Source organism: Sebastes umbrosus, chromosome 6, assembly GCF_015220745.1.
Source record: "Sebastes umbrosus isolate fSebUmb1 chromosome 6, fSebUmb1.pri, whole genome shotgun sequence".
In the NCBI taxonomy this organism is placed as follows: Eukaryota; Metazoa; Chordata; class Actinopteri; order Perciformes; family Sebastidae; genus Sebastes; species Sebastes umbrosus.
In genome coordinates, this window is record NC_051274.1 from 854,014 (window position 1) to 869,339 (window position 15,326).

A 15,326-nucleotide genomic window follows, 5' to 3' on the forward strand; every position below is an offset into this window, starting at 1 on the left:
ATGTGTCTGCTGCTGCAGAGGCTCCAGGCATTATTCCACTTCAGCCTGACACCAGTGTCTCTTCCAATTCCATCTCATTGCATTAGTCATTAAGCTCGGCACTGACACCACCCATCATATCATTGCCTTAATCACATCTGAGCTCCACTGTGTACATACGACCATATCATTAACACAGACTTCCATCCCTTCTCTTTCCCACTCCATCCTTCCTTGCCCTTCCATCCCTCTTTTTTTCTAGTCACAGATTTGACCCTGTGTTTCATCCATCACACGCAGTTGTCCAGAATCTGTACAGTGACAAATGACATACGCTTTACAATGATTCATTCAGTGATCATTTCCACTACCTCATATGCAAAATTATTCATCCTCAGGGCAGGTTAGAGGGGCGGTGGGGGTAACTAACAGTGATGAAGTGCAATGTGGGTTCTTAACCTTGTGCAAAATGAAAAAAAAAAATCTCACCATATTTCTACCATTAGCCATCCGCCAGAGCAGGGAGATATGGTATTGGTGGGATTTTTCTATCTCCTGTCTCCAGGGGTAATGATGAGGGAAGTCTGGCCAGCCACACTGATTATAGAAGGGCGTGAGTGTGTATGTGTATGTGTGTGTGTAGGTAATAGTCTGTCTGAACTTTGCTGAGGTGGTGATTACAGACACCCTGTCACCTGTCTAATAGACAACTCGGGTAGATGAGGCCAGGTCCCATCTGCAGCCCTGGATTCTGAAACACACTCTATGTATGTACTTGCACACACACTCATGCCGCAGCCACATTCATAACCACAGGGGATATTTGTGTAGAAATATAGTGATTTAAAAAAACTTTTGTCCAATAGTATTTTTTTAGGCTTCCACGCCGGCAACAGCCATGGCCTGAGGCATGATGTTTTCGGGTTGTCTGTCCGTCGGTCCGTCCGTCCAACTCATTCTCGTGAATGCGATGTCTCAGGAATGCCTGGAGGGAATTTCTTCAAATTTGGCACAAATGTCCCCTTGGACTGAAGGATGAACTGTTTGGATTTTGGTGGTCAAAGGTCACTGTGACCTCATGTCCGTCCCATTCTTGTGAACACGGTATCTCAGGAACGCCTTTATGGAATTTCCTTAAATTTGGCACAAACGTCCTCTTGGACTGAAGGATGAACTGATTAGATTTTGGTGGTCAAAGATCATGACCTCATACAACAAGTTTTTGGCCATAACTCAAGAATTTATGCTAATCATCACAATTTCATATTAATCTCTAATAGGATAAAATGATGACTTGATGACAGACATGGATCTTATCTGCAATTTGACTGGTTGATAACCGTGAGGTGATAATTCTAATTTTCTTTTAAATTGTAAAAAGATGGTTCAATAATGAATGTTATTGTGAAAGAATACAATGAAACTTGAATTAAGACTCGGGCTGCCCCGTCTTATGATGTGTTCATACCAAGCCCAAACCAACCATTTTCACCTCGCTTTACTTGCACAAGTTTGACCGCTGGGATCTGACGCGCCAGAAAGGAGAATGGGCTTGTCTTCATAAATACCAACAAGTCTTCTTTCCGCTATTTCCGTTATCAACCATGGAAGAAATAATCACTGTTGCTGCTTTGTACATGTTGTGGAAGTCCCAGATATGTCGGAAAACCAAACGCCATCGTGTCTGGGCTCATAACATCACCCGGCGGCGCTCTGTGAATTTCACCAAATGAATACAATGCATCGCACTGTACTCACATACAGTAGCATTGCACTGACTGTATCTAGCAAGCTACATGTCGCTACTCCAGTGTGAACCCAAAATACATAGATTGTGCTGTGATTTAATTGCAATAAACTGATCAAAATGATGCCGAATACCATAATGATGTTTATTTGTAAAAAGTCTGAATTCATTCTTTATCACGTCTGTCTGCAAGATGACAATCGAGTTTGGCTCGATCTGTGCTAGGCTATGCTAACATTGTAGCTGCTCCATCAATACTCAACACAACATTATCTAGGCATAAATACAGCAGCGATGTTGTTGTTTATACCGTAGACAGTCTGTGGTTTACACACAGAGTTTCGTCCGGTCTCTGTACAAATATGATGTAATATCATAGCTGCAAACGATCACAATAAGTTTGCCCTCCATCTCTGATTCAACAATGTCAGGATGTCAGTGATGTCAGTGATGACAGCAGGAGAATCTCTATGTTGATAGGTTTTCGCAACACAGCGTCGGGCGTGAATTTCTCGCACTTTGACTTCATATATAAACGCACCATGCAAAAGGTGCTTTGCGCTTTGTGTGAACGCATCGTTAGTTGATTTGTTGACTAATCCGTCGTTTTGGTCAAGAGTTCTTTAGTCGATGAGTCATTTTTTATGCTTTTTCATGCTGAATGATTTATTTCCAATAAACTTATGAGCACTCTCTGGTAAACACAAGATTTAAAGTTGTGCTTTTGTGTGATTCTTTGTGGAGAAATGCAGTTTTACGGATCTGTTGATTAAATCAACTATTCGATTAGTCGACAAAATTGTATGAGTGTTTAGTCGACTAAGAATTTCTCGGACAGCCCTAATTTAGACAGAAATGCTAAATGCTGCCTGTGGTATATTTTTTAATATAGAGCTACAGTACATAAATGATGCGTCAGGCCATCCATCTTTTTTTTAAATTTTGCTCCATTTTGGTTTTCTGACTAAGTGATTGTAATATGTGAATTGACAGATCTAATTCAGGAGAGATGGTATTTTATCCTCACACCACGGTACACTGAAATGTACTGTTTTATTTGCTGCCCATGCTCCATACGCTACGCCCATAACACCGTCCACCTCTCCCAAGATGTTGTATATCTATACTATTTTTAGCCCTGATTAGAAACCTGCAGACAGCGTCATTTCTGGACACGAATGCATAAAACGGCTTTCATCTGCTGGATGACTGCATGTATACAAAGTAACCTCATAAAAGTGACAGGTGGCAAAATGTGATTTTATTTGGTCGTCACCTCATAATGTATTCATAGTAGAGTTCCACAGTGCTGCCCATATTTTCTTGTTAACACATGTTGGCTATATTATGGTTTGATGCCAAAAAATGAGCTACACACTCATCTCCTTTCTGATGGATATATCCAGTTTGCTCTGCAATTCCTTCTATAAGGTCATCTTCATTTTAGGGCACATTTTGATGAGCTACAATGGTTGAGGGTTTTTGAGGAGAGGAGAGAAGAGGGGGTTATTTGATGGATTAAAGGCACAGAAGCCATGACATTTTATCACTCCTGTGCAACAGAGGTCACTGCATGAAACCGTTCTCTTGCACACCTCTCTCTCTCTCTCATTCTCTTCTCTTTACAGCTGTGTTCTGTTGTAACTTGTTTTGAGAGATTTTGAGATAAGCAAGAGAGTTGGGGGCTATTCTGTGAACTGTCATTGATTTATCTTCTAACATTGCGGTGGCTCATGGAAGAAGGAATAACATTTTTTACAATCACATCTCCTGGATAAGCTAGCTAATGCCGGGCACACACTACACAAGAATCAAGTTGATTTTTGGCCCAATTCCCCCCTCCGGACAATCTTCATTTTTTGATGGTTCTAAAGATTATCTTTCCAGATATTCCTGGGGTGTGAGGTATGTTAAGATTAGGGATGTCACAATACCAGAAATCTAGTAGTCGATACCAATACCAGTGAATTTCCACGATTCTCGATACAAATTTGATACCACGGTAAAACAAAACTATAAATCTTGTGTAGTGTGTACATGTGTCTATATACAGTTTATCCTCAGATTCCAAGCAGTAGTTTAAATTCACTGACATGGTGACATTTCACTGGGTATAGGCTACCAGAGGTGGAACCAAGTCATTGTTTTGCAAGTCACAAGTAAGTCTCAAGTCTGTGGACTCAAGTCCCAACTCAGGTCTCGAGTCCTAAACAGGTCATATGAGCTCTTCACCAGATGTAACGTCATTTTAACAGCAGAGTAACTGGATCCAACTGGTGCTCAAAAACAGAACGTTAGTTCTTCATGGTTTTCTCCTGAAACTTGATTGGATGCTGTTGGATTGGTTAAAACAAAGTGGATCTGGGGAGTTAAGTGTAAGATAAACAAATGCAAGTCCCAAATACATTCACCGGAAATACAGAGTACAGAGTTCAATAAAAAAAACACCACTTTTCAGAGATTTAGCAATAAGCTTGTTTGTTCAGTTCAGCTTTTTCCCCCACGAGTGGATTCTGTTCTCGAACATAAAGGATCTCTGCATCTCTGGATCTCTCTGCTGCAATGGCGCTATTGTGTGTGTGTGTGTGTGTGTGTGTGTGTGTGTGTGTGTGTGTGTGTCATACGCTGACACAGAGAGCAGAGGACTGAAGCAGGCGCACTTGGCGCTTGGCGGGTGAGGATTTGGGACCCTGCAGGCATCGTACAGTACCTTCGGTACTGTAGAAAGCGAGTACCGTCAGGTTTTTAGAATTTTGGCATTGACTTGGTACCGTAGTATTGGTTCTCGTGACATCCCTAGTTAAGAGTGTTTTTTACATCCCCGATCGGCTCGGAGGTCCATCCTGGCGGCACCGATTTCAAATCGAAATATTAAACATGTTCAATATTCAGGATCGGATATCCTGTTGTGTGTGGGGAACCCAGAGGACAGCCGGTGACGCAATCACGTGGGAAAGATTGCTAGCCAATTGAGAACCAGGCTGACTGAAGCGGAAGGACAACAACCGCCGTCATGGTGGCTGCGGCTTATGCACAAGTTAAAGCAAAACGCAAAGCATAAAGTAGTAGTGAGATGGAACTCATAGATGGAGGACCAACTTGTTGATTTGTGGCAACAACGTGAGTGTTTATTTAACGTGTCTCCATGACTTCATCCATCCATTCATCATGGATTTTCAGTACAAAGTAGTAAAAATTCAAACTAACATCGCTAATTCTTCCTGCCTGTCGTCCGCCATGTTTGTTTACACTAAGGTCACATTCGATGGCGAGAGATTTTGCGCGATTTGCGTTTCTTTCAGTCGGGACTCTTGTTGTTCATGAATGGAATCTGTTAGCGTGTGGTGGGCTGTTTTGGCCAATCGTTTCTCACCACACACATAGGAACAAAACCGTTACATTTAACAGAACATGTCATTATATGTGGGGTCTCTCCCATTTTCAAAATCTTGTATGGGCCAGGCTTAAGCTGTTCCTCAACCTGAATTTAGATTTAATACACCAGATCTTTCTACTGCACACTATACTGATTGGGTTACCACAACAGGCCGGATTATTGGGATGCCTAAAGTCTGTTTTTGTGTAGTTCACTACCATGTGGAGACTAGCCTATATGCTTCAGGGGCCTACAGTATCTATGGCAACAAGGATCTTGGCACATCCTCAGGCTATGGTAGATTAACCCTATCTTTAATATGCCCCATTTTGAGGCCTGGCTGGTGATTGTCACACCCCAGGTCCTCAGGAGACACTGCAGCCAGCTGCAATCAGAGGTTTATATGGAATTAACGCAGCTGGAGTTGATGGTAAATGACAGCTGCTGAGTCCCACCAGGGACCCACCTTAGCAGGATAAAGGTATTTCTGCTTGCTCTTTCTTGAGCTTGTGAGAGTCTCTGTAATGACCTTCCCTGGCCACTCAGGTCCTCTGAGATATAAGAGATCTTCTGTTGGCTCTCCACACCACCCTGACACGATATTACTGCAGAATCAAATATAATTAAAGGAACATGACAGCACCATCTGCGGTAGAGCACCATGGCTGTAACTGGGGCTGCAGCTAATGACTATTTTCATTGCCGATTGCTTTGGTAGCCATTACAAGTTTGGGAATGTTTAAAAGTGGACTGTGTAATGTAAGACTGTGGATAGTGTTTCATTACCATCCCCTATTCTCTATAGGCACTGAACGACTGCAGGTAATGGTCCTTTTCAAATGACTTTCAAGTGGACTTATTACAACATGTTAGTAGAATAATTAACGAAGAGATGGAGTAAATGACACCAATGATATTGGTGGTTAGTGGCATAAAATGTAAAAATGCAATGCAGCAGTTAATGCGATCCTTTACTTGAACTTACATAAATGATGTCTATGTATGGGCATCTATCCACTTGGACTCAAGATGAACTGATAGATTTTGGTGGTCAAAGGTTACTGTGACATCACACAAAAGATTTTGGCCATAACTCAAGAATTCATATACTAATTACGACAACTTCACACAAATGTCTAATAGGATATAATGATGAAGTAATGACATTTTGGACAGACATGGATATACACTTGACTGGTTGGCAGAGGCATATAGTCGCGAGGCGGTAATTCTAGTTTTCTTTTAAATTGTGCAGCCGGTTCAATAATAAATTTATCACTGTGAAAGAATACAATGAAACTTTCATTTAGAGTAGGGCTCTTAAACAATTAGTCGACTAATCACTCGTTTTGGTCTTAGTCGACTAAGATTTCTTTAGTTGATTAGTCACTCATTTTTTATGCTTTTTCATGCTGAATGACTTATTTCCAAGAAACTTTGAGCACATCGCTGGTAAACACAAGATTGCTCTAGTGGCCATTACAAGTTTGGGAATGTACAAAAGTGGACTGTGTAACATAAGACTGTGGATGGCGTTTCATTACCATCCCCTATTCTCTATTGGCTCTGCACGACTGCAGGTAATGGTCTTTTTCAAGTGGACTTATTACATCCTGTTAGTGAGGATAGTAACAAAGAGATGGAATAGATGACAACAACGGCATTGGTGGTTAGTGGCATAAAATGTGACAATGCAATGTGGCAGTTAATGCGATCCTTTACCTGAACTTACATAAATTCTGTCTAATGTATGGGCAGATTATAATAAAAATACCACAGAAATGTATTTTTTGATAATCCAATTATATTTAAAGATAGGATTGACGATGTTGAAAAGCTAGCATAATTTGAAAGTACCCCTGTCCGAGCCATTGTTTTTCAATGCCAACAGCAGTGGCGCCCATCTCTCCCCAATATTACTCACAATGTGCTTTGTTAAAACATACTGTCAAACAGATATGCTTGACTACGTTCAACTTTAATTTTGACCCTTCTGGGCCAACAGCTTATTAAAGGATTGAGTGTGAGATGTAGATGGAGGTGAAATATGATACTTTCACAACAGAATTTTATTTCACGCTTGGGTGAGTCGCCAGAATTATTCAATACATCTTTTAAATTATGTCATCATCTTCTCTAAAAAGGAGGTTTGGTTACCATCTATAGCTGGAAGTATATAAAAACTCTTTTGGGATCTTGATTCCTTTATTGCCATATTCAAACATACTACTGGTGTAGCTGTGCCTGTAGAGCAGTGTTCAAAAATGATGAAGTATGATTAGCATGATATCTTCTCTTCTATAACTGTTTTGGAGTAGAGTATGTTTGCCATGGCAGTCGTGTTAACTGTGTTACACTGTGTTACACTGTGTTCATGCATTCACTGATAACATTACTTGCTCACCGCCTCACCATTGGTTTGCTTTTTTTATAGAAATAAAACCCATTTAGTTCAATTACGCATATCAGCACCGTTTTATCAATACATAGTCGGAAAACGGAAATTACAAACTGAAAGTGAAAATATCTGCTCTCTACAAAGTCTCAGCACAGAGTAGCAGGAGTGAGATTTCACACACACGGGACAAGAGAGTGTTGACAGAAAAGATGATGACATGGGTTTTTGTTTTTATGATTTTGAAATTGTTTTTTGTTCCGGTTCGGTTCATTAATGTTACAGCGAGGAGGTCATGTTCTGATTTCAACATGCTTTTCATTTATTTGGCAAAAATAAGTTAACAAATGTTTGCCTTAACAAAAGTATGGCTTAAATAAAGAACATAAACTCTTCTTCATTGTCAAATCTTAATTAAAAGAATAGGTCTTCTACAGTAATTAGTGCAAACAAAAAATGCAGCATTGTTTCTTTTCATATAAATATGATGTAATTATAAACTAAGGCCATCAACATAAATTGAAGCATAAGCTCAACCAGAACTATTATTAAAAAAAAGAACAGTTTAACCTGCAGTATGTCTCAATTCCCTGATTATCAGCTCTTAATTGAAAGATTAGTTTTTCCACTCACAAAGGGCAGTATCTGGAGGAATACGGTTGGATTTCTGTGCCACTGTGTTATTTAAAAATAATGAATAAATATAACATTACAGGGATTGTGCTGCTGGAATTACTGTGTTGCTTAAATGTCGGCGAGAGGGAATATTACAGCGTGGCTCAAGTAACGTTACGTTAATCATATGCTGAAATCCAGCGTCCTCCACGACTGCATATCTTTCACTATAAACCTCCCCGATAATGTAGTTGTGTTTGTTACCCTGTCTGAGTCTGCATGTAAAGGCTGTTTAAATGCTGCGGGGAGAAGGAGTTGCTTTCCTACCCGACTCTCTCCTCCTTGCACTATCAATGGACACACCGGAGTGTTGCTGCCAGTATAAACCAGATGTGTTGCACAGTGCTCACACAGTTTTATCCACCACTTTTTTTTCCCGTCATTTTCATGTTAACACTAAATCTGTAATGCTCCCATACAGCAGAGCCAAACGATGCTGGTGGATCCTCTAACTGGACTTTATCGTGTCCTGAGAAGGGGGCTGGGTCACACTTCATCAACGCGTCATATCTTTGGGGTACAACACATGCGCAGTAAAATCTGGTCTGCACTCGTCGAAATTGAGCCAATAGCAACGCACGACCGCAGCTTCAGTTACACTGCGTATGTGTTAAACCCCATACCTACATACCGCCCATGTCCCAGCCTCCTTCAAAAGGCCTTGATTTCTAGTGTGACAATAACCGGGAGCCTAACTCTACATGAAAACATACACAATCGACCTCATAACTTATTTCAAATGAACCGAACAATTTATACACTTACCGAACCGTGACTAGAGAACCAAACGGTTCAGATTTTTTACCTGAACCGTTCCATCCCTACTACACATCCAGTAAAGTATAGAAACACTTTGAGTTTCACACATTGCAGGAAAAGCAGAGCTAGACATCACAGCTAAAGCTGCATGCTAACTCTGTCATGGACAGAAACAGCCGCTCTCATCTCCGTGGTCAAATCGGTAGACGCTACAATTGTAGAGCACCCATATCAGGGCTCTAGACTGCAACCAAAATGGTCGCATATGCAACCTTTTTTAGGGAGTGTGTGAGTTAAATTTGTACCTAGTCGCATTTGTGCGAGTACATGATCATTACTATTTTGGTAACACGATAAGAGCGTTGATATCGCAGATGAAAGAAGTCCTTTTTGTTGCTCACTGGAGCAGCCTTTCTCTGCCCTCCTGCACTCTCCTCTGTTCTGTGTAAACCTCCGCACCTGCACATACGCCGCCCCTACCTCACACGCATCACACACTGCAGGGTGCCAAAGTTTCGCTGTTCCCCAAAATGAAGCGGTCTATCACTGATTATTTAAAAAGAACAAATGAGGAGAGAAAGGAGGAAGCTGGTGGTGAGGGAGAGTCTAATAGAGGTGCCGACTCAGACACCACCGATGATGAATGTGCAACAGGCACGGAGAGACTGGCTGACAAACAGGTGAAGAAAAAGAAGTACCACTTTCAGCCACAATGGCTACCACAGTACCCGTGGTTACGGTACGAGGGGAACGCAATGCTGTGTGTTTATTGTAGGCAATGTGGTCCGTCCGTTGCAGGCAACTCTAAACTTGTTAGTGGCTCAACACAGTTTAAGCTCAAAACTTTAAAGAAGCACAATGACAGCCAAAAGCACAAAACCTGCCTAAATTTAAGTGCAAACATACATTCTGTTATTATGCTTTGCTTTTAACAACATTTTTGTTATGTTTTCTGTTGATGTTATAGAAGATGACCTATTTTGTTAATTTCTGTGGGTGGCAGAGAAACTTAATATTCAGATTAAAATGTTTTGCAAATATCAAGTTTCGAGGCATTGTCAATGTTTCACTGGGGTATGTAAATTTAGACAACCATTTATTAGCATGCAAGGTCATTGATTAACACCATGCTGTAACCCCAAAAAAAGGGTGCGACCAACTGAGAAAGTTGGTAGCACCAGTGCTACCAGTGGAGAAGTTAGTCTATAGCCCTGCATATACTGACATTTAAGTTAAATACATTAAACGGCCTCGATGGAGCTGACCATGGATGTACAAAGAGAACGGAGCTGACAGGAGAGCTACGACAGACTTGATGAACTTAGAGGAAGTATACCTGTGTGACTACGTCCGGTTTTCAAAATAAGGTGTTAACAAAGGGAACTGTATCTACAAAATACATATACAAAAACACAAGATTGATTGTATTATATTCACCAGAAGTATAAAACATTACAGGTCCGTTATAAATTAAAAAGAAAATATCATTAATCTGTGAGGGTAATGTCTTTATTCTTTGATTTTGGGGTTGTTGGAAAAAAATAATAAATAATTCCTGACAATGACTGATATATTTGACCTCAGGATATCTCTGACTACATATATGCTAAAAATCAAACATTTTTATTGTATAAATTTAGATATTTTCCAAAGTAAAAGTCCCTAGAAGTGTAAGATTCAACTTTTTCCCATGGTATAGTGTTAAAAAAGTTAACAAAAAACAATACTTGTAGAATCGCAATACATATCGAATCGGCACCCAAGTATAGTGATAGTATCGAATCGGGAGATGGGTGAATCGTCCCAGCCCTAGTAATTGCAATAGCCAGCCACTATCTGTAACAATTTACCAGCATAAATTGGTGCCTCTATCAATAATAAAAATCATGACCAGAATACACCAAATTGCACCGCACAACCTGGACACTAGTAAAAAAAGTTCAGCCAAAGTTTTCTCACCAGCACCCAAGACAGCCATACATCTACACATGTCCAAATCAGAGCATTGATTTAGAGATCTCTCTCATCAGACGCTTTCCTTCTGCCTTTGGAAGCTAAGTGAGGAAGTGGTGAATGTATTCGTTGAAAGCAGAAAAGACAGTCTGCTTCTGCTTGGCAGCTGCTTTTTCCTCCTCTAATCTCTCAGCCTGTCCAGAATGGAAACTTTAGAGCGATCCTGCTTTCTCTTCCCAGTAGGGTGTGGAGCAGCAGGACGAGAGGAGTTGGAGGAAGATGAAGTCTGTATCTGGGGTTAGGTTTGGGTCTGACAAAGACGTAGTGGAGGCTGTTGGGAGAAGAGCCTTCTTTGGGTGGAGTGGCAGGAAGAGACTGAACAGAGGAATCGGGTGCTGGGTTTCCCTGGCTAGCCCTGTGATCTGTCTCCTGCAGAAAGGTTGCCATTGTAAAACATGTACCACTTTAACTTATATGAGCTAAAATTGAATTAAAACAATTTCAATTCCACTTCCAGGGACCTACCTCAATGCATAATGCAACAAAATTATCAAAGTTGGACTTTGGTGCTTTATGAATTCAGAGGACCACCTGAGCAATTCTAGAATGGTTTGGTATCAAAATCCGCTGGCAGCATCCCTACTATGGACATTCTTCCACTTCTTTCTCACAAGGACAAATCTACCACGTAGCTGTTTCTACTTTCTCTTGATATTTTCTCTATCCGTGGTTAGCGCAGTTGCAATTTCATTCCAAGTGTTTTAGATTGTATTCCTGCCATAAGCATGCTGATGCATACGGAGGTGTTCAGCTAGAGATTCGTCAAACTGGTCAGCCATGGTTGTTTTGAGCAGAAGTGAACACAAACAGAAGCTTTCTCTTGTTGTTTCATGCTATAGCGCCCCTAGAGGCAACACTCAGACTGCAACTCGCGCTCCTGTTGCGTTACGATTTTCAGGTGACACATTCCAGAACGCAATGACGCTCCAAGTTTTGAAGCATCTGTGTTCACATACTTGCAAGGACCATTTTTCTGCACTTATTCCTGGTCTTCTGCAAAGGTTTTATTGATTTCTATTTCCCGATACTGCTTTGAAGCCTTTTTTCTTTTTCTTTGCTTTTCTGAAAAAAGTCTCCAACTCAAGTCTCCGAGCTATCTGACAGACAGAGTCTTATTGTTGGTCAAGTTTGACAAACATTGTTCATAACCCGGAAAAAAAAAAGTAATTTCATCTGCTTTTGATGAAACTTCCTCTCGCCTGTGATAGCACTGCAGGCTTACTCCAAAGATACAATTATCCAACTGGCCTTCTGACATAAAGCAATACAACAGAAGGAGAATGACACCAGGTATTAGAAACGTAAAGCCAAAACAGCCTTTCTTTACAGTTTTATTCTATATAAAAAACTGCTTTGTGGGAAACAGAATAGTACGTGAAGTATTGTATCGTCGGTCTTTGTCATTGCTGATTTTGTACATTCCCTAAAAGTTTTGTCTTGAATTGAATTAATTTGTGATTTTAATATAATTTGTGTGTATGAATAGTTTGTGTATTTACCAAACCTGGGTTTTAGTACAGCCCCTGTTTCCTGAACAAATCTCCTTTGTATTCTACAAGGTAAATGCCAGTGTGCTTGCCTGAATGCTAATGACTGCAACTTTTGAAATCTGTTTAAAACATGACTCGAATGCAGGATTTTAAAGAGGCAGTAAGATTATCTTACACTTTTACATTATAATATCCAGACATAACAGAGCTGATTCACATCCAAGTACAAAAACTGAACAGTCCTGAACCAACCAGGCATCTGTCTAGTAAATGCAAGTTCTAAATCTAATGACCTCAATGCAAGTGGCAGGTCTGTCCTATTAAAAGGTCTCTGATCCCTGTCTTTGTCTCTGTGTAAACAGATCTTTAAAAGGCGATGAGGTTGCCTGGCCTGTGCTGCTTTATCTGCAAAGTTACGATTGTCTGGAGAAGATGACCCCAAGCTATTGATTTGTGATCCCTCATATGAACACACACACACACACACACACACACACACACCTACTCTATTTAGTTTACTTTCACTCTTCCGTTGGCCTTCTAAAAGGTTATTTATGGCCAGGCCATGAGCGTTGCAGAAAAGGAAGAAACATGAAATCAGACTTTGAGAACTTGTGCATCAATATCTACGTGAGGGAAATACCTCTTTATGGGTAAAAAACAGATCAGAGTGAAACTATCTATCTAAAATAAAATGACATGAAAAGCCATCTAGATTATTACCACGGCACAGTTTTTTTTCCTCCACTATCTTGCTATTTCTTGTCACTTAGCAGAGGCCTGACTGTGTCAAATCAATGTCAAATTTGAATGTTAATAGAATCTTAAATTATTCAACATACAGTTTAGCCCATTTGAACTATTCCCTGGCTCCAAATGACTCCCTCCATATAAATATGTGATGGAGAAATAAAGGTCTGGCCTAACTCCAAGGTGTGTTCAATGGTAGGGAATACATGATTTCAGTCGAGGGCTGATTTAATTATCAGGACATTTTTCTAACTTTATTATTCTAATGTCAATAATAGTCATCATTATCATTATCATTTACATTATTTTGTTAACTTTCTACTGTAAATTTACTGATACCATATGAAGAAATTAATAATTCTAGCAGTTATTCAGGTACAGTATGTACTATATATGATCATAGTTAGATTCAGGCAATCGATTAAAACATTTATTCAAAAATTAATCGCACATATTGGGCAAATATTCTTGCTTTATGCAAATGTATGTATATATTTATTATTGGAAATCAATTAACAACACAAATCAATGACAGATATTGATCCAGAAACCCTCACAGGTACTGCATTTAGCATAAAACAATATGCTCCAATCATAACATGTCAAACTGCAGCCCAACAGACAACAACAGCTGTCAGTGTGTCAGTGTGCTGACTTGACTATGACTTGCCCCAAACTGCATGTGATGATCATAAAGTGGGCATGTCTGTAAAGGGGAGACTCGTGGGTACTAGGGTTGGGCGATACTGAAATTTCCCCTACTGACGAAGAAAAAAGACGATAGATGATTTTATCGTCCAAAAAAAGCTGAAGAGAGACGCACGTAGATATAAATATATATGAACTAGAAACACGTACATTGCAATACATAAGTGGCCACAAAGTGTAGACTGTTAGCGCTATGTTACACAATGACATGCTGAGATCAATAAATCAGATCAATCAGCTGGTGACTAGAAACTGCCCTCGTTCAGTCTCACCACCGTTATATGTTGTTACCTTTGATTGAGGGCTGATTGCTCAGTGTGGGAGGAGTTTTGGTCCGGCTGCTCTGTGTGGAGGGAGTTGGTGGCGGACTAGCGTATTCTGGATGGAGAGTTTTTTCATTTGGTTTAAAACCAAAGAATCACCAACGACCCCTACTTCTACCCCTCAAACAAGCGTGCAGGAGACCAGAGAGAAAGACGTTGTGTGTTCAGCTTTCACTACTGTTGTGGCTTCTAACTGAATCCCCGACTTTTCACATATCTGTTTTATTTTACTGTTTCACTTTTCAGCTGCGTAGGAGTCGTGTTTAGTTGCTGCTGATAAAAACCCAACATTTACTGATTTTGCTGTTTCATAATGAAAGCTTCTAAATGACAAAATAATAGGGGACTTTTATTGTGAAGAATATAGGAAATGAAATGTGTTTATCACCATTTTACAGCCGCTTCTGTCATTCCATCACACATACGCTCCCTCATTCTCTCTCTCTCTCTCTCTCTGTCTGTCTGTCTCTCTCTTGACCACAAACACAGACACTCGCTAAAGTTAAGCACACAACCTACGCACCGAGTTACTCCTTAAATGACTTTGCTACTTGTATAACAAATTTTAGTTTAAAAAACATCTTAAAAATGTATAATTCCCTGATGCTTTCCCCCGGCAGGGTGTCATCTCAGGCCTGCCGGGCTTGCAATACACTGGCGGAATCCTTGTATTCAACATAATTGAATATCGTTCCGTTCCGTTGTCATGGACACATGAGGACCATTATCGTGGCCAATCAATATAGTGTCTAACAATAATCTCGTTATATCGCCCAAGCCTAGTGGGTACCCATAGAATCCATTTTCATTTACATATTTTGAGGTCAGAGGTCAAAGAACCATGACAGTTTTTCCTCGCCAAAATTTAGCAGAAGTTTGGAGCGTTATTTAGCCTCCTTCCCGACAAGCTACTAGGACTTGATTGGTGCCATGTATTCCTTAGGTTTTTCTAGTGTCATATGATTCCAGTATATTCACTCTAACTTTAAAACTGAGCCCACTACAACCTAAAAATCGCAAGTTGCGTTAAAGAAATTAGTGGTGTTAAAACAAATTTGCGTTAACGCGTTACTTTGACAGCCCTAAATTAGATAATAGTCAAATCAGACGA

The 15,326-nt window shown here is 40.2% G+C and overlaps 1 long non-coding RNA gene across 1 annotated transcript; it reads right to left on the reverse strand.

The window, feature by feature from the left end:
- Positions 1–1,522: 1,522 nt before the first annotated feature.
- LOC119489386 lies at positions 1,523–14,431 on the reverse strand. Its single transcript, XR_005207163.1, has 3 exons — positions 14,422–14,431; positions 5,542–5,546; positions 1,523–1,690 (listed from the first exon to the last, which is right to left on the reverse strand). It is a non-coding gene; the product is annotated as an uncharacterized LOC119489386 (long non-coding RNA).
- Positions 14,432–15,326: the final 895 nt, after the last annotated feature.